The 18978-nt window shown below is 41.4% G+C and overlaps 1 protein-coding gene and 1 long non-coding RNA gene across 2 annotated transcripts in view; both read right to left on the reverse strand.

Moving 5' to 3' along the window:
- LOC145975844 (uncharacterized) overlaps positions 1 to 4253 on the reverse strand; it is a 29063-nt gene extending 24810 nt beyond the window's left edge. Inside the window, exon 1 of the long non-coding RNA XR_014440097.1 lies at positions 4185 to 4253. This is a non-coding gene — a long non-coding RNA (uncharacterized LOC145975844). The remainder of the gene's footprint in view (positions 1 to 4184) is intronic.
- Positions 1 to 18978, reverse strand: part of LOC145976063 (uncharacterized) — a 96199-nt gene that overhangs the window by 50602 nt on the left and 26619 nt on the right. The gene's annotated exons all lie outside the window — the stretch shown is intronic.

Genomic DNA, 18978 nt, shown 5'->3' on the forward strand with positions numbered 1-18978 from the left:
CAATGTACAAAGGAATAATAACAAATTGTTTGCGAAGAGACGAGAAAGTTCATTCAATCGTTTAAATTTCAATCGTTCAATGATCACCTTTTAAAACAACTTGGAGCAATTTCGCAAACTACCTAGGGAAACATACGCGAGGAGAATTCGCTGCACGTCGCGTGTGGGGCCATGAGACAAGTGCTCCGATGTCGCGGACGTCAAAATACATTCGGAGCGAGGAAACCGGCGATCGCTTACCGAATATTCCGTTACCCGTGTAAACCGATGCAAATGTCGCGATGGATCGAATTCCCTCCCGCGAGACGATATCGCTCCTCGTCGCAAGACCGACTCATCCGGGCATCGGCTCTTGTGAAGCGGGCTTAACACCAGCCACGTTGCCAGCTGAAACCATCCCGGGGCCCGACAACAGGAATGCCGTGTGTTAAAATGCCTCCGTGTCTGTGTGTGCTCGAATTGTGTGCGTGCGCGACGTAGGATGCGTAAAACGTGCGTCTGTGCTCCATCTCTCTTTTCCTCTCGCTTGTTTCTCTCCTTCCCTGTCCTTCTCCTTCTCTCTCTCTCTCTCTCTCTCTCTCTCTCTCTCTCTCTCTCTCTCTCGCAGCGTGTGTGCCTCGAGCCCAGCATCACCTGTCTTCCCTCTCCCATCCTCCCCTCGCCGCTCATCCCATCTCTCCTCTGCGCCTCTGGGAGACTTCGTTATCTCTCTCTCTCTTCGTATCTTTCATTCTCGACTTCTTTTCCCGGTGTATCCCGACTATACAAAAAAAGAAGAATCGAAAATATATCCTTGTGCGCGCCACGGATCTCCTAGAGGACTAGCCTTTAAATCCCGAGAGTCTCTCGAGAGTGAAGGGACCTCGCGCGATGCCTATCCTCTCTTTTTTGAATCTCCTCCGATAATTTCAATCGAGCAACTTGTAAGCGTAGATCGCTCCTTCGCATCAATCTGCTAAGAATCTATGTATTTAGTAATTTAATAAATTTAATTATTATAATATAAATTTAATAATTTAATAAATTTAATTATTATAATATACATTTAATAATTTAATAATTTAATTTGAGCACACTACTCTCGCCAATCGGCGAGATCATGTCGCGAGGATTTTCACAGATGAATACAAGGCGAGTTGCCGCTCGCGCGAGCGGCCTCAGGCGAGATTTCCACGTGGCAGTGGCGGTCGCGTGCTTGCGTTTACGGCCGTTGCGGTTTTGCGGTTTGCACGCCGGGGCTGATCGTTTCTCCGGTTGCGTTCCTGCCGTTCCTACCGTGCGCGTCGCGCCGCAATACCTCTTGCGTTACGCGGGAAAGCGAGACGCACGCATGTTACGGACGGACGGCGCACCTGCGCGTCAAGATCGTTAGCGGCCAGGCGCGCCGTTGGAAAGCACGGAAACAATTTGGAATAAGGACGATATTTGCGGTCACGGCTCGTGTGCATCGCCACCTCCTCGCAGATACGAATCTGCGACGCGAGATCGCTCCAAAGTTCGCGAATGAGCAACGTTGCACGGTAAAAAATTGTGCGTCCATATGTTAAAGTTTTCTCTTGTGTTACTACGTTTTGATTAGTACTTTAATGTAAAATTAACATACAACTTATGTTATTATTTTTATAACGTTTTCATGTGTTTCATTTATGTCAACTTTATAACTTAACACTTTGTATATGTCTCTTAGAAATGGAATATTATCTTGAGTATTTTTAACATAATCATTTTAAACAATCAACATGTCTCAAAGTCAGTTTAACATTCTAAGAAAAGTTAAAGTGAATCTTGAAATAATCTTAAACTTTGACATACAAAATAATCAAATTTACTAAAATCAAATGTTTCTATTACAAATAATTTAAGTTAAAATAATTACTATTATATGTTAATGTCCTCAGTATTTCTTACGAGTTATTGTAACTATTTTTTCATGTAATTTTTAATTAATTTGTATGTTATTTTTACATTACACTTAAAGTCACAATAACAAAAATAAATGTAAAGTATTATGTCAATTATTTAACATTTTTAGTTTGTCAATAAGTAACATACGACGAATGAGTTATTTTAACTTAAAATTTAGAGTGGACTTTCTGGAACATGTGAAAAATGTTATAATTAACATTTTATTTTTTACTGTGTACATCTCGGAATTATACCGATTTCGATGCTTTCGTTTTGCAGCTCAAGTAGCTGCCGGTTTCCGGATTCGCGATATGTCCTCTTTATTATACGATTTGAAACTTTTACTTCGTATACTTTATCTAAGCGCACGATAAATTTTTAATTAATAAGTATATTAAATATGTAAATTTTAAATAAATATTTCATTCTACCTAGCAACATTCTTTGATTTAAATTCTTCTATTTTTCAAAATCTGATCCCTGTTGGTTACTTTCCTTAATGTATTTCAATCTTATATGCTAGATGTATCTTTCTGAATCTTTTTTTGTACTAAAGGGATTTTATTTTCCATTTAATTAATTAATAAATAAAATATCTCGTTTATACCTTACAAGAAATATTAGCAAGACTGTTATTTCGTGGAAAATCAATGATTGCACACGACGAATATGCGGTTATATCGATGTAGTCTTGCAACATTCGGCGGCAAGAAGTCGGCGCGTCGTCATTATGCAATGTACTTAATTGTGCTATAATTACAGTCGACACAACGTCGAGTGAATCATATCACCGCGCGAGTCGCTTTTTAGCCTCGATGTAACGCACTTTTCGCGATGAAGCGATTAATGCAAGAAATACTTTCCGCATCGCGAATCGCGTGAAATATCGTCGAACATCGGTTCGTTCAATTCGCCTTCATTCTGACTGCACACGTCGCGCTCATCCCCTCATCCGATGGTCCATGCCTACTTCTTCGGGGCTCTCAAAGTGAGCTACGAGCTAAACGTGCCCCGGGGGTCTTGGACGGGCCAGTAGGCCCCACTTTTACCCTTCACCAATTTCTCTTCGAACGCATCTTCTTAGACAGTGTCGAAACTAGCGCTCTTCGTGCCCCATGTATATCAATATTAGACAAAATCGTGTTCCAGCAAATTCAAGGTATTTAAAAATGAAAGACAGAAATTGCAATTTATTTAAATTATAATATATGTAATATATACATTCTTATGTAAACTTATGTCAAATTCAGGATGCAAAAAATATAGAAAAATATTTTAACTGATTATGTACATATGTGTCACATGTTACATATGTTATATATATCATATATATAAAATATTTAATTATATATATTCTATTGAATTTTCGATTCTCATAACCCGCATGTACAGCATGTAAAGAAAAAGGAAGTTCGTGCACTCTTTTCCTGGTGAGGACCACCAGCTCGTTCGACCGACTCGCGAGTTTCGACTTTAGCGCCAACATCCTGTAACTTTCTGTTCCGAACAGATCCACGATGTGACGGCGTGTTTCCATACTTATGCCCGTATAACTGGGAAGAGAGAGAGAGAGAGAGAGAGAGAGAGAGAGAGAGGCCCTCGACCTCGGAACACTGTTACGTGTCAGGTACCATAGCTATACGCGTGAATAAGTTATGGTCGGTCTGCCATATCCACGAGGTAGCAACAGTGCGTGTGCATCAGCTTCGATGCCACGAAAGCTCTCCTTCTTCTCTCGCTTGAGATAAGTCGTGCGGTTTCTACTATTCGAGAAATGTTGGAGATGTTACGTTTCATCGTGACATGTGTATTACTTTCTTTTTTCGTTATTTCTGCGACTTAATCGTTTCGTCACGAATGAGACATCGAGCATCATTGAAAAATTGAACATTTAACGAATTAGGGTGCGAAATAATAAATAAATCTTTCGTGTTTATCTGGTAAATAAGAAGATAATAGAAATTTTCTATTGAAAGGATGTACAGATAAAATTTAATTCTGCTAAATTTTTCCTGAAAAAATAAAAAAGAAGATAGAAAGCAAAAAGCAATACTAGTACTATTATATTAAACAATGAAATATGATTTCCTCGGAGAATGTAAATGCGAAACGCGCGATGATTGTTAATGAAATGACAAAACCGTGGAACAAGAAGGAACAGAGGAAGGTGGATGACACGAAGATGTTCCAAGGACACCCAATCGCAAACGGTGGCGCGAGTCACCCTTTCGAACGTAATTCACGTTTCCTGCTCGTTTGAAGGCCCCGTGCTCGCTCACTCGCTCGCATTGTCCTCCGAGGGCCCGTTCCCCTTCCTCTTGTGGCGAGCCTTTGAGTAGCTCCCGCATTCTGCGTAGCGTCACTTTATAATATTTACAGCCCTCCGCCAAATTCCTTCCGCGCCGTTTTATTTCGCTGACTGGAAGAGAAGGCGGTCGGTGCCGTTTGCCTCCCTCACCCATCCCCCGGTCCGGATGGTTCCATCGGGGTCCAGCAACCGCCTTTGCTCGATTTTCTCATCTCTGGTCTGAGTCGTGGCTCGAGGGAAAGAAGGAAATAGACGTGCCGAGCAAAAGGACTAAGAATAAGAAGGAGAGAATGAAAGAGGAAGAGAGAGATAGGTTACGTGGTGAGGGAGAGACGAAGGGCGCGTGTGCATCTTCTATTTGTTGGGCCCCTCGGCGGTCCCCTGACCGCGGTCTCTCTTATAAGCGCCCGATGGGGGCCCCCAATCGGACACATGAAAGCCAAAAAGCCGAAAGTTGTCGTTGATCTAGTGCTCCACCGGCCGCTTAACTAGGGCTGATACCTTCGGATAAGGCAGGAGCCCGCGCCGGAGGACCCGTCGATGTTTCGATGCTTGGAGAGAGAGACCGCCGTCCCGTCATCTATTATATCCGCCATCCACCCTTTATCGAGATTCTCAGAGCGCGAGACTATCTCTTTCCACGATTCCATCGGCTTTCGTTCGTTCGCGTGAGGGTGGATACGTTCTTCGTCGCCAAACATCAATAAGGATCGTCTCTCGATCGGGATCGAAGATACAAAAATCTGAAATTTTTTGCTGCCTCGTACGGTTTCGCAGAGCTTTAAATTGTGATGCAAATCGAATTTAGACTATAACCGATAGTTTTACTTAAATCAGAAATAAATTCTCTAATTAAGTAATGTTTAATTAGATGGATAAAGTTGTTAATTTCAACAACATCATTAATTAATGATTTTGTAATCGAAAAATTTTCCAAATAACAGGTTCTTCTTGAGTAGCTCCTCTATCTCGGGATGAAGAATCCGAATGACATTTCAAATAAATATCAACGCAGATAGATAAAAGGGAGTAATCCTCTCGTCATGAAAAAAGAAATTTTTCTCGGTTAATATATATATGTATATTTTATATATATATATACTTTATGGACAGATTGTGTATTGAAACGCGCGCATGCGTACGTACACATGTGCGTGCGTACGTGAGTGCCGTTTAAAACTTGGCAGTCAGCCAAGATTCAAAGGATCGTGTTGCAATGCTCTTCTTCAAGGTTTTTCGTGCCGCGTGAGCGCACCATAGAGGCGTCCCGTAGGCGTCGAGCGTTAAACGCATTCCACCTTAGAGGTTACGCGTTGCGAAACCGCAATGCGTGAGCGTTGCGTCTCGTTAGCCGCGATTCGCACGTCCTTGCCTCAAGTTCACATCGGTCACGACGCGCTGTCGATTGTCACTGATAAGAAGAAGAAGAAGAAGAAAGATTGTCGTCGTTCCTCCTGAGAATCGCGCTTACGATACGCGGATGATTACACGGCGATGCATCATTACCATGACGTAGCAATCGATTGATGAGAGACTCGACTCTTTCATATGTCCAAGTCTCTATTTATTAAGAAGATAATCGGGACAATTTATCAGTTTTTTCTTGCCTTTTTCGCACGTGTTGCAATTTTTTTCCGCTATATGGATTTAAATCCATTTCTATCCATGACGCTTTCGAGTTCCGACACTTTTGTGTGAGTTATCTCTTGATAAATTTCAGGATTTTTGGACAACCTCGTGCGACTTCTTTTTTTGTAGAATATTGCGTATATTGTATACAGATATAAAAAGTGTATGTATTTTTTTAAACGCTTCACGTCCCGGTCGGGCAATAAATATTACCAGGCGGGATATTCGTGGAATTTCAACGCTTGCATCAAGGCTGAACTTAGAAGTCGCGGGACGTTCGAAATGTCATCCACCGCGCTAAAAACAAAGGAACGCCGACGATAGTCGTGCTCTAGGTGCCTCGAGACACGCGTGTTGCGCTGCCTTAACGCCTCTGCTCGTCGTCCTGAGAACGACGAAGAGGCACGTCTCGATGGGGCACGACGTTCGAACGAGGTCGGGCGAAAGTTCAATTTATGGCTCGGTTTAGGATGGAGAACGGCCTGTTTCTAAATTCAAGCAAGTCGCGATAATCGTTATTAACATGGACGAAAGGCCGAAGGAGGGAATCTCGGTCGATTCTACTTGCGTCCCGATTTTATCCTGCATTCCTCCCGCGTCTCGTAATCGGAGATTCGCCGAACGCGTCGTGGAATTCGCGTCTCGCCCAGCGGAATTTCTTTCGTTTAATTGACTCGCCTTTTCGTCTAATTCCTGGCCCATCTGTCATCTCTCCTCTTCAAAACATATGTGACGACCATATATAAAATTATATAAATAATTTAAATAATAAAATTATTTACATATAATTTTATATAATGAAGAAAAAGCTCTCGCAGAGTGCTATGTTGCCCTTATTGCTATATTAGTGCGGAAAGAGTCTTTAAACTCGAGAAATAGATGTATATGAGAACAAGAATTAGCGCCTCAAGAGTATAATATTGCATCTATTCGCAGGTTTGCCAAGCTCTGTGTAGAAATGTTCGACGAGCGGCCAGAGCCAACCAAACGACTTCTACTTATTGCGTAATTCCTCGACGACGAAGGCGAGCAGGATCGCAGGTCTAGACCATTTTATATACATATATATATATATATATATATATATATATATATATTCTTTAACTGTACATGTACATATGATGAATTAATATTGTGATGCTTAAGAGATGAGGCAAAGAAATCTAGAACATTTATCTGCGACAATGAAAGCGGGATAATTGACGTAAGCCACTATTTCCGTATTTATCGTCATGGAAAAGTCAACTCGCCAAGATTATACCGGTTCTAAACCTAGCAAAATACATAACACGTACCCACACACATCCGCGCGCGCAACCGCCCTTTTCCTTTTTCTCACTGTGTACGAGTGGCTCTTTTCCTTTCGCGATTTACTTAATCGCTTCGTATCGAAGTTCTCTCGATCGACAGGTTTTTCACGGATCGATAACGAGATATTTTGCACGCTTGGAAATTTCCTACGAGACTCGTCGTGCAGGGTGCTGAAGGAACATGGGTAGCGATCGAAAGTGCTTTTATAAAGAACGGCTACCGGATTTTGCAATTACAACGGGAATGCAGCTTGATATATTTGCCCTGATAAGGAAGGTATACTTGAACTATGGGTGATTTTAAACGCGTTAAGTGTTAATTTTTCACTATAAATGAGATATTAAGTGCGATTTATACATGGTCATCTGTATATATGATGAGGAATGAGAACGTTTCGCGATAAGAATCGGTTCTTGATTCTAAAATGAAACTTGTTTACTAGCGACATTTGTTGAAATTGTTATTTCGCAACGTTACTGCTACGGCATGACAGTATCATTGCGACGAAGCGAATGCGAATTTGAGGCGAATGCGAGTAAATTATCGTTGATCTCAAGGCTCGCATGGATGAGAGTAGGCAGTAGCCGGACGATCGAGGCTCGATCGAGATAACGGAGCTTAAACGTACCTAAGGCGTTTCGTCTAATACGACGCACTTAAAGTGGAGCTCAAGGACGGCTGTCTATATAAGGGTTCGCTCTCCACCATGTCGGATTCCGATACCAGTGTCGATTAGATCCCTTCTTTAGCGGTCAGCTCGCACGAGCGTTAGCCCGTCGAGAGATTAGAGTCATTTTTTAGCGGGAAAAGATGGTAATCCGATTGATCGGACGGTGGACAGTCGTAGAACGATACGATAATTGCACGATACATTTGCGTATATCGGCCGTCCGTCTGCATTATCTCGTTAAGCCCCGCGATCTTGTTAATCCCTGATCCGTTAGGTTGACTGAGAAAATTACAACATATGTTAGCTTGCGTGTCCAGTTTGCATTTTATAAAGCGCGCCTTTGAAATAGGCGCAAAGAATACTCTGCCGCCTACGTTCCAATTGATTTCTTTCTTTTTCTCGGGTATAATGATAGTATCGGCGAAATGAATTTCGGATATAAGTCATCGTGATTGTTCGTCTGTTATAAACGGAAGCCAGACGTGGCATCGCGATCGACCTTTTGGTCGGAGACCTTAAGAGCTGGGAGCGGCTCTGTGATGAAACTGGTCGCAGAGACCACATGTTCCATCTTTTGGAACCTTTCTGATGTCTTGCACGGCCTAGTATTAGTCTTATATGAGGAATAAAACAATTGATATAATATTTATTTATTTATTTATTTAATGCACGCTAGTTTATTGTAATATTTTTTGGATCCTAGAAAAAGAGAATAAACTCTAGAATTTTAAATTTTCTGCTAAAATAATTACTTACGAAAAATGGTATATATAAAGATTCCATTCTCTTTTTTTTATTCGCTGACTTGTATCACGTAATTAAAAGAAATTGAAAGAATAAAAAAGGATAGATTTTAATTTCCATTCGAGAAGGGAGAAAAAATGATATTGATAGAAATTATCTTGGACATTTGGTACAAAGTTTTTAGCTTGATGTACGAACGATATTTGCAGCCCCGGTCTGCACTAAATGAACTTGTCCGATCGGAAGGGTGCCGGAGGTATTTATGTGCGGCGGTTGCTTGCCGCACGAAAGCCGCAAGGTCGGGCCGCATTAATAAAACAAACACAATGTACGACGCAATTCTGCATACAAGTAGGTTGTCCGTCCCCGAGGCGACGGTTTCCACGTACGATCGACAGGTACTATCTCGGAGTCCAATGGACATGGAGTAAGTCGCCTCGGTATCTCTATCTCTCTCGCCGTCCTCCTCGACTCTCTCCTCCTCGGATGCGTCGTCGTTTCACAATGGATTTTCGTGCAGTCCAATCTCTCCGAGATCGTTTCGCGATAGGGTCGATGGTAGCGCGGATTTTAACGCCGTTCCAGATAGCGACACTTTCATCTCGATATGTGCTCCGAAATGGAATCACGACGGACGATTGAGAAAAATGTTGATTGAAAAATCGCGAGGCATTGCACGTAACGTAAAGCTAATATTTTTTAATACTACCAAATAGAGTAAAAAGAAGATAAAAGGAATAATTCGACGGAATTGCAAAACAAGCCGATAGCCGATAGAAGTATTCAGAAATATTTTAAGCAACAGAAATCATTCATTATTCATTAGAATGACGTAAAGAATTCTTGTATACGTAAGAATTCTTGTATTGCGTATATTTCTTTTCTTTACAAAATTTGTAAAAAATCGCTCTAATCAGATTGAATTTTTTAAGCTTCGACTTCTCTCCGAAAAAAATTGCTTCTGCTCTTTCATCTAATATTATGAAGGTTAATCTCTCTTGATTTATATCGATCTGAAATATCGCTGCAACACGACGGATATTCAGGAAGCTGCGCAGCAACATCTTCATATCCACGCGCGCGTGTCTCGTCGAGGTGGTTGCGATTAGCCCAATGTCTTCAAGATCCTCTTATGACTCGTGTGTGCCACACCGCGTTATTATCCAATGCATTCGTAATGGGCACGCTCTCGCTCTTTGCTCTCGCCAGCCGAGTCTCTAATGAATGGCTCGGCGAGGGCACGAGACATTCATGAGACGCGTAGAAACGCATAAGGCCTCTCTATCTATCCCTTCCAGCCTCCTCTGTATCACTCTGTCTCTGTTCGCTTCGCTCGCTAGCGTATTAAACATGTATTATGCGCGAACGTTAGGGATACGATAGTGTTCTTTTGATATCTGTCACATGATTAAAAAAAATGTTTTCGATGTTGCAATGGAACGAATGTTAAATTAATAGATTCAACTTTTTTATGTCGATCCCTAGTATATAATATTATAAATATAGTTTCCTAAATAAATTCTAATTATTTATTTTGTTTACAAATGCTACGTCGATTTAGTCTTTTAGCAGCAGGAGATTTAAAGTGATATTCAAGAGAAACATTTAAGAGAGACGTCTTCGAAAAAAAACAAAATTGCGAAATTGCATAGCTAGAACGATAGCATCGATTCGCCTAATAATTTTCTCGAGTATCTACGGCGATCTGATTCTGTCGATGATGTAACGATAGCTCGAAATGTCGTCGGCCTTCCAGGCATTCGTTCCCTCCAGTCTCTCGCGGAATCCGAAGATCTTTCCCTTCGCTCCTGCGTCCCTGGCATGTTTCCTCATCAACGTTTCGTAAGTTCGATTTGTGCCGTGTCCTCTTCTTCGCGTTTCTCAAAATCTCAAAATCACCCGAATAGTTCATCCGACTCGGTTCTTTAAGAATCGAAGTCAGCTATCGAGAACTTTCATCAAAATCGAAATAATTTAATCTTTAATATATTGAATAGCTCTAATTAAATCCCACTTACAAGTAAAAATTCAAAATTAACTCAAGTTTAAAAAAGATAGTCTAATTTTAATTTGAATATCGTAAAAATAAATAATAATAATTTTGAAATTCTAATATAATACATGATACAAAGTGTCAAATGGACGAGATGCGCTGTTTAATATAATCATCCTAATAAATCCTAAATTTGAATCTCGGATATTCGTCGATTCCGGATATATTATGTGTTTCACGAGATTTTGACTGATGCGACGATCGTTTGGTGAGTGTATCCAAGTGGACGCTCGTTAAGGTTTCTCGTGGACACCGATGACGTCGTTCGATGAACATTGCGACACGTAACAGCCGCGCTACAGCTTGCACCGCGCGGTAGACATCCTTGAGTGCCCGTTTACACCGTGGCAAAACTTGCGTCGTTTAAAATGCTGCGTATATATCCGTCCGTCCCGCGGCAGCTGTTTTTATTGCTTATCACCAGCTTTTATAGCGCGGCCAGAAAACCACCGGTTCGCGAGAGATCGCGTCACTTTGCCTGCGCGTCCGAAGCTATGGCTCCTCGAGATACACGCTGTCTCTTAAATAAATATCGTACTTGTTTATATTTAAAATGGCTGCACATTTCTTCATTCATGCAATTAATTGTGTCGGGATCTCGCCGAGAGAGTTAGCGGAGTTAATTAACACGAATGATCGATTTTTTCCGCATTACAATTTCATTTGACATGGACAATGAAAGAAGATTAATTAATCGTTGGCTCGTATGTGGCTGCAACTGGCCCTGAGTGCGAGAGCTTCTTGAAGTTCGACGTGCGCACCGATGACGTAGTCGGATGGAAGTTGCGACACGAAACGAGCAGGATGGCAGCCATCCTTGAGTAGTGCTCATGGCTCATTTCAACCGCGGTAAAACGGTCACCATACGAGAAACGCCCGGCGCGACACAATCGGCTTGCTTGACTTCATTGCATCGTCGCGACCGGATCGTCCGGCTGCCAACGTCGAATAAGTCATTTGTCCGATAAAAAAAGAAATCGGCGTTATTTTCTCGCCTCGTATTTAGAGATTGTTAATGGAATCTTCATTTCGCATCTACGACAGTGAAATCTCGCGATGACGATTCCATTATTGAGCCCTTCTTCCATTCGACTCGAGCGTCATTCAAATTTGGAGCGAAAATAGCTCGCGAAAGTGAAGTTCCAGACAACGACTCAGACTCCAAAGAGCTGTTTTAATTCCTTCCTATGATTGGGATTCTTCACGGGTCTCTGGAGGTCCCCCATTCAAATTCCCCGTTTCCCGGCGATCGTCGGAACGAGCTAAACTTTTCAACCAGCGGGAGCGTAAAATTAGCGGAATCTTACCGGAGGCTGTAAATCTCGCACGAAAGTCGATCTTGTTGACCCTGATTGGACCAATGACAGAGATAGAGGATAGTGAGAATCTCTGCTTGCTTAATTCTCTAGGAGCGTGTAACGGCGGTAGAAATTATTATCTTTCAATATCCAAAACTTGGATCGCGTAACGTTATCTTGTGAACGATCGCTTAAGATTACCGAGCTAACCGAAATAAATCTACCGAAATAAATAAATTTCTATTTCTTTTTACGATAAAAAATGTCACGTATAACGGCGAACGATCAGATAAAACATTTTATCAATAAAACATTTAAAATTAATTAGGATACCGAATGTCGCGATAGCGAAATAATATGACACCGCAATATATTTCTTTAAAAATTCGTAGTTATCATTTTTCAATGTCCTCATAATAATTTAAAAATATAGTTAAAAAGGCAATTATATATATTGCGGTTAACAGCTTTAAAATTATTGCTATATTCATATTATTATTATTATTGTTTTATAAGATATTCCAATGATGTTTACCTTCGTATCACAAACATCCCGATTGAATCTACTTAGGCGCTATAGCGATCCTCAATTTACTATTCAAATATCGATTCTCGCCGCTTTGAAAATCGCAGGCACTCGCTTCGGTGTAAACAAGAGAATAACGACGAGGTGAGTCAGACACTAGGAGTCTTAAAGTAAAAAATGTTTCGCAAATAACTATGATCCCTAGTCGTCTTTCTAAGCAATGCAAGCATATCGACTGCGATGATAAGAGAAGTCGATGAATTGGTTCGCGCGAAATGGACCAAATGATGCGTCTCTCGACGATATGCGGATTGCAGCGAAGTCGAGGACAAAGACATAACTTTGTTCTTGCTCGATTAGAACCGGCGCCGCGAACGCGCCAAAGTCTCGCGGTGACAAAGTAAGCCTTGGGTGCGCCGCAATCCGTAAAACGCACACGCACGCATTCATATGCGGTTGTCGGTCCACCTGTGTTCTGTCAGTGTAATTCACGTATCAACGCACGCACACGCTGTCGTCATCGTCGACGACAATCTAACCGTTCACTTCGGTATGCTTTACTTCTTCTCATATCTCGGTAGCTTCATGTAGCTTCTGGGAGCAACCCGTGCTCAGCGCGTGTAAACATCGCTGATAGATCGCGTCAACATTAGGAAAAACTGCAGGAGTCTTCAAGCAAAATCATTGACGGAGTTAGATATTTGATAAGCCTAGCAAGAGTTAATTTTTAATTCTTTTATTTAAAATTATTATAATTATAATTTTTTGTTATACTACGAATTTATCATTATCTTTATTTTTATTTTTATAAAAAAAAGAGAAGAGAAGGAGAAAGAGAGAGAGAAAATATAAATTTATTTAAAAATAAAATTAATCAAACTTTGAGAGATTAGAAATACTTTTGGATTTTGGATTTTTGAAACGATGAGATAATTTTTTTTTCGTTCAATTTTCTAAGCATCCATTATGATGAACACGATAGGCACGACTGTGCTCACTTTCATATTATGTCAACGATTTGGCCTTGGCATACGCAGGAAAAGGTTGAGAAACATTGCCATGCGCGACGAACATGCGTGCAGCAACATTTAACCGCAGATATCCGTAAATACATGTCGACGTTATTATTATAGCGATATCTGCCTATGGATCTCAAGGTTCGAATATTTCAATATAATTGATATCTTTAAAGGAATAACGTTTAAAAAAATATTAATTATCGCGCAATAGGGCGTCTCATGAATGTCAACAATTCGATTCAATTACTATCCGTAATCTGCAATTATCGCAAAGCATTATCACATCAGCCGCGATAAATGCGATCTGCATCTATTAATGAAGTGGAACATCGCGAGATTCGGTAGCGCGAATTTTTCAGATCTGTCAGCAATCGTAATTTCATTAAAATTTCATGAAATATATATTGCGAGAGAAAATTATTATCGTAAAATAATCTTTTGGTAATCCTTCTCGTCAGCCACGATGCATTTATTTACGAGTCGCGAAAAGTAGTCATCGGCGAGATATGCAGATCGTATGGTAATCGTGTCGTAAGACAGGCACGTGTGTGTCGCGTTGTACCTTGAGGAGGAGGAGAAGGAGGAGGAGGAGGAGGAGACAGAGGAAAAGATCGAGCGACGGAAAGAATCGATGACGGGGATATTTTTTAGACAGCCTCCGTAATCTGATGTCGAGGCGTAAATACAAGGAAAGGCCGCAAAAAAAAATTATTCGATAAAAAAAGACACGTATTCATATATAAATTTCGATCGGCCTTAATTTATGTCTCTTGCCGTCGTAACCGAGATATAAATCGTCCTATTCTGCATCATAATGCGATTATGCGTGACTCGACTAAGCCGTTCGACTTAAAGGACGAAGAAATCTATAATGATAATAAGTACACTTTACACGCCATCATTGTGATTATAGCTAAAGCGAAAGTCGGCTTCGAACTTGCAAAAATGATCTATAGCTCAAGAGTTGGTTTCGGTGAGTTTCACACAGCACAAAATAACGATTTAATTTTCTCCAGACTTTCAAATATACATATCTCTTCTTCGATTATTCCTAGAGTTGTTTCACGTCTGTTACTCATGTATATGAGAATCTGCTTAACATAATTAAATTTGGCATAAACATTACACGACAAGTGTTATGCAGAACCGCTGAATTGCAAATACATCTTTTTTTTTGTTGCACATCGCGAGATAATAATGACGATTAGATATTTGTTCACTGGAGAACGAAGCATTAATAAGAAAGTGACAAGTTAAAATACGGTAATTCGAAAGGACGTTAGAGATACGGAACAGTTACGCGTGTCATCGACTCCTTTACGAGTCTGCGGGTTTCGCCACTTAATAATATTTACTAGGCCATTATTACGCGGTCGGGGCCCACGTTATACCGACGAAACACGGTACATCTCAGGCGCGATTCCTACGTCGGCGTACGTTACGCGTCGTCAAACTGGTTTATTTTTAGGTCGGGGCTTTCAGCACGATACTCGTCGAAACAGAGGAAAGGAGATAACAGGAAAGGAGCATTTCGCGAAACGGGAAGGGCACGTCGGATATCTGACGCATACCGGATTTTCCGGTATATCTAGACGTAACTACGAGCCTCGACCGACAGGTAAGTATACCCAAATACATAGCGCTGCTGATCTTTACGTCAGCTTTCTGGATTAAGTGGCGAAGGGCAAGTGTTAACGGACGCGAAACAACTACGACCTCGACTTCTACGAGCTGGACGTTTCTCAGGATAAGATCGCTCGCGAAACAAAGTTTCAATTTCCTGTACAAAAGATGTGAGATTCGCGGGGGAGAGCGACGATGTGGCTCACGGTTTCCAGGGACCTGAATTTCGCGGGTCAGTTGCGGTTTCCGCTCGGACGGCGCCTCATGCTTTCTTCCTTTTCAGGTCAGGCCGACTAGACCCCTCGTTCGCAGCCCAAATCACGGGCTCACCTATTTGTTATTTCCTCGTGCAATTAGCGCACCGTTGCACCCGCGAAAATAATAACCGAGTCCGAGCGGTATCGGCCACGTTCTACTTACGATTCGCGAGCGAGCGAACGCGAAGGAAGAGATTCTCCGATGCTATCGTCGGAGATCCGCCTGGGCGGGCGAGATCTCATCGATCTGTTGACAATGCTATTTCTCGGGAGCGTGACAGCACGCGTGCTGTCGGACTTTCGTTTCGCAAAATACATGCGCGATCGCCTCCTCTTTGCCACCGCGTCTAATCATGGTCGGACACGGCCGTTGGTCAGAGCGGCTTAATCGGCGGATTAATTATTTATGAGGCGTGTTTCATTCATTCATTAAAGTTGCCCGAGGCCCCCGCGAGATCATTATGACGTGATAATGTCTTAATTAACGGCGGTTAATGTATCCCTATCGTAGCATCGTTTTGTTTTATAATGCGAGCGGGCTACCGCGGGCCTCTAAACGGCAAATTAACCCGCGGTTAATAAACGCGGAGAAGCGCGTGCTCCCGACGACGTGTAGCAACGTGTGGTACCGATCGTGCGATCTGTCCACTCGCCGTGGTTGGCCACTTTTGCGAGCCCGGCCTCATCGGGGATGACGCCAATTAACCTGCACATACGGGGGACATTTGACGTGAGGTAATCGCAAGAATTCTCGCGAGCTTAAGTAAGTCCGATAAGATAGGCGTGGTATGCGGTTAGGTCGGTCATTAACTGGCTCCTAATTAATTTGAAAAAGCTCGGCCGCGATCGTAAATTCTTCGCGCGACAAGTCGAGTCTCGATCGAGACGGAAAAAAAAAACTGTAGACTCGCAATCAGATCCATTTTCGGCTCTAAAGTCTTTTGTATTTCATTGCAAAAGTACAAGTTTTTCGTACCTTTATATATTATTTTAACAACTTTAATAATATTAAGTTTGATTTTTTAATTTTTAATTTGACAGATGAGAAATTTTGCTTCTTCTTATTTTTACTGTCTTGCAGGTATGATAAATTATTCGTTATACAATTTTATATTCCATTATCTCGTATATTTTTTTATTATTTATTTAATTTCGAAAACTCATGTTTATCATAGATCATAAATTGGTGTGTGGCAGAAATGCGTTATGCAGAACCAGTCTTACCCGTTTCACTGAAATAGTATATATCGTCGGGCACTTCGTCGACTACCCGAGTTTCTTCGTATGTAACTTGTATTAATTATTTTGACACGCCGGGCTCATGTTTGTAGGTACTTCGCGGGTTGCTAGCAGCGATAATTAATAGCGCCAGACGCGAATGAAATCATCGTAACGCGCCGTGACCGATTGCGTTAAAGTTACCGTGCATCAAGTTGAAGGCATCATGACTGTAGGAATGCAAGATTAATACTACCTGCTCACGAGTCTCGCGATGTTACAGGACTTCGTATTTACATCTATAATATGCCAAGCGCGCTAATTATATTGATAGAAAACTATATTTAAAATAAACTGTAAATTATTGGAAAATTAATTGTTTCTACAAAACAAATTTAATCTAAATTTGTCGCGAAAAATTGCGAGGATTATATATTGAAAAATAGTAAACTGATATAAACAATAAGAATAGGAAATATACGTTATATGTGTTTATGAATCATAAAAAATTATGACATTATAAAATTAGATTAATTTATTTTTACAAATTATTTTGTTATATTCGATAATAGTTATATTCGAAATTAATTTATTATACAGTAGTTATATTTGGAATTATCACATCCAATGAATTTTATAAAATTTATGTAACACATATTTTTTGATTTTCCTATTTCAAAAAGAAATAAAATAAAAAAAGTTTAGATTTAGTTACATAATTAGTTTTATTTTAAATTCTTATCCTGTTTGCATTCACGTTTACTTGTAAGACATATTGACGTCATAATACGTGTAGCTTACGAACAAAAAATATCAGGACATTAATTTCAGTTCGACACGGGGATAAAGTAGTGAATCCGATTTTGCACGAGAGAAGAGGGGGGGGGGGGAGGGATTCTCCCATCTCCGGAGCACGAGCCTGAGCTCTCGCTTTCTTTCCCTCTCTTCCTCTCTTTCTCCTCTCACCGATAATTCTATTATGTACGGTTTAATGTACAATTAACCGATCACTTAGAGGCTGACATTGCGCCGAGTCACGATGTCTTATTAAGCCTCTACTGAGCACCGGTCAGTCGAGAGCACGATGTCGGAAGGTGCGAGCGGCAGATGCGGTCTTAAATCGGGCCAGGTCTCGGTTGGGCCAGGGCACCGCCGTCGATTTAACGATCGCCGATTTGCTATTTCGTATCCGTGACCACGAGAATTATCGCGAGTCGTTAAATCGTTGATTTACTGTAATGAGAAAGGAGTATCGATACGTCATTCCTTCCCCTCGTGCATCGGGGATCGGCGTATTTACGGCGAGTATGGTAATTATACGCGCGTCGCGCGCGAGGTGTTCCGGCGTTAAGTACAAATCGCGATAAGGACGATGAATTCTCTCCGTGGAACCGCCGCGCCGTTTTATTCTCGCATGTCAGCCGCTCACAAAGTAGCCACTGATTCGAAAAAAAGGAGGAAAAAATAAAGATAAATAAATCCTGCAGCTGCGCGTCGCGGAGATGACGCGCGCCCGGGGCGCTCGTTTCGCCGAGCAATTATCTTGTAATTATTGCAAACGGTAAAGAGAGAAAAACACGTGACGCACATTCTAGCGCTTTTCACTCTCCTGCTTTAATCCTCATCTTCCGCTAAAAAATAATTGCGCTATTTATGCGATCGTTCCTACTCGCGCACCCGCACGTAATCGATACAACTTTATATGTATGTCATTAAAAGTAAATTACAATTTTTAATTATGTGAAATATATGGATTTATATGGATTATATGATGTGGCAAGAAACAATCGTATCAATGATGCTTTGCTATTAAACCAACTGTTATTTTGTCGATTATTCATCGTTGAAAGGAAAAATCCAGTGACTTTATGTACAAGGCGGTCCGAATAGATGTATTACTTGCGCCGCGGAAATTCGAGTTTCGAATCGACTCGCGGCGATCGGCTAATTTAAGAGTACATAAAGTTAGCTAGTCCTTTACTTCCCTTTTCTTTTGAGAATCCGATTCTCCTCTCCCTACAACAGAGACGAAACCCCACCTGAGACACATCGTGTACCATCGTCCCTAACGGCCCCCACACCGATGATATTTCAGTGTTAATTGCGCCCAGTATCTACCGCTCTCGAGCCCGGAGCTGACTTCTAATCTCGAGTTCATTAGGGACTTCTCTACCCGGGACCAACCAAACTATTTTCAGATCGGGACACACGTATGGTAGCCCGCGTGCTCGTAAGAGGAACGAACAGAAGGGCAGAAGAAACAGGGCGAGACGGAAAGGAGGAGGAAGAATCGAAGGATGGTACATAGAGCGCGAACGGAAACACAAGATGCACTTCGTACGTGTGTATCTGTGAATATACGTACATGTATGAATGAGTGTGGGTTGAATTCGGTAAAAGGAAGAAGGACGAAGAGC

The sequence above is a fragment of the Camponotus vicinus genome, unplaced genomic scaffold (assembly GCF_025532165.1).
Source record: "Camponotus vicinus isolate PSW18456_S1 unplaced genomic scaffold, iyCamVici1.0 SCAF_8, whole genome shotgun sequence".
Taxonomy (NCBI): Eukaryota; Metazoa; Arthropoda; class Insecta; order Hymenoptera; family Formicidae; genus Camponotus; species Camponotus vicinus.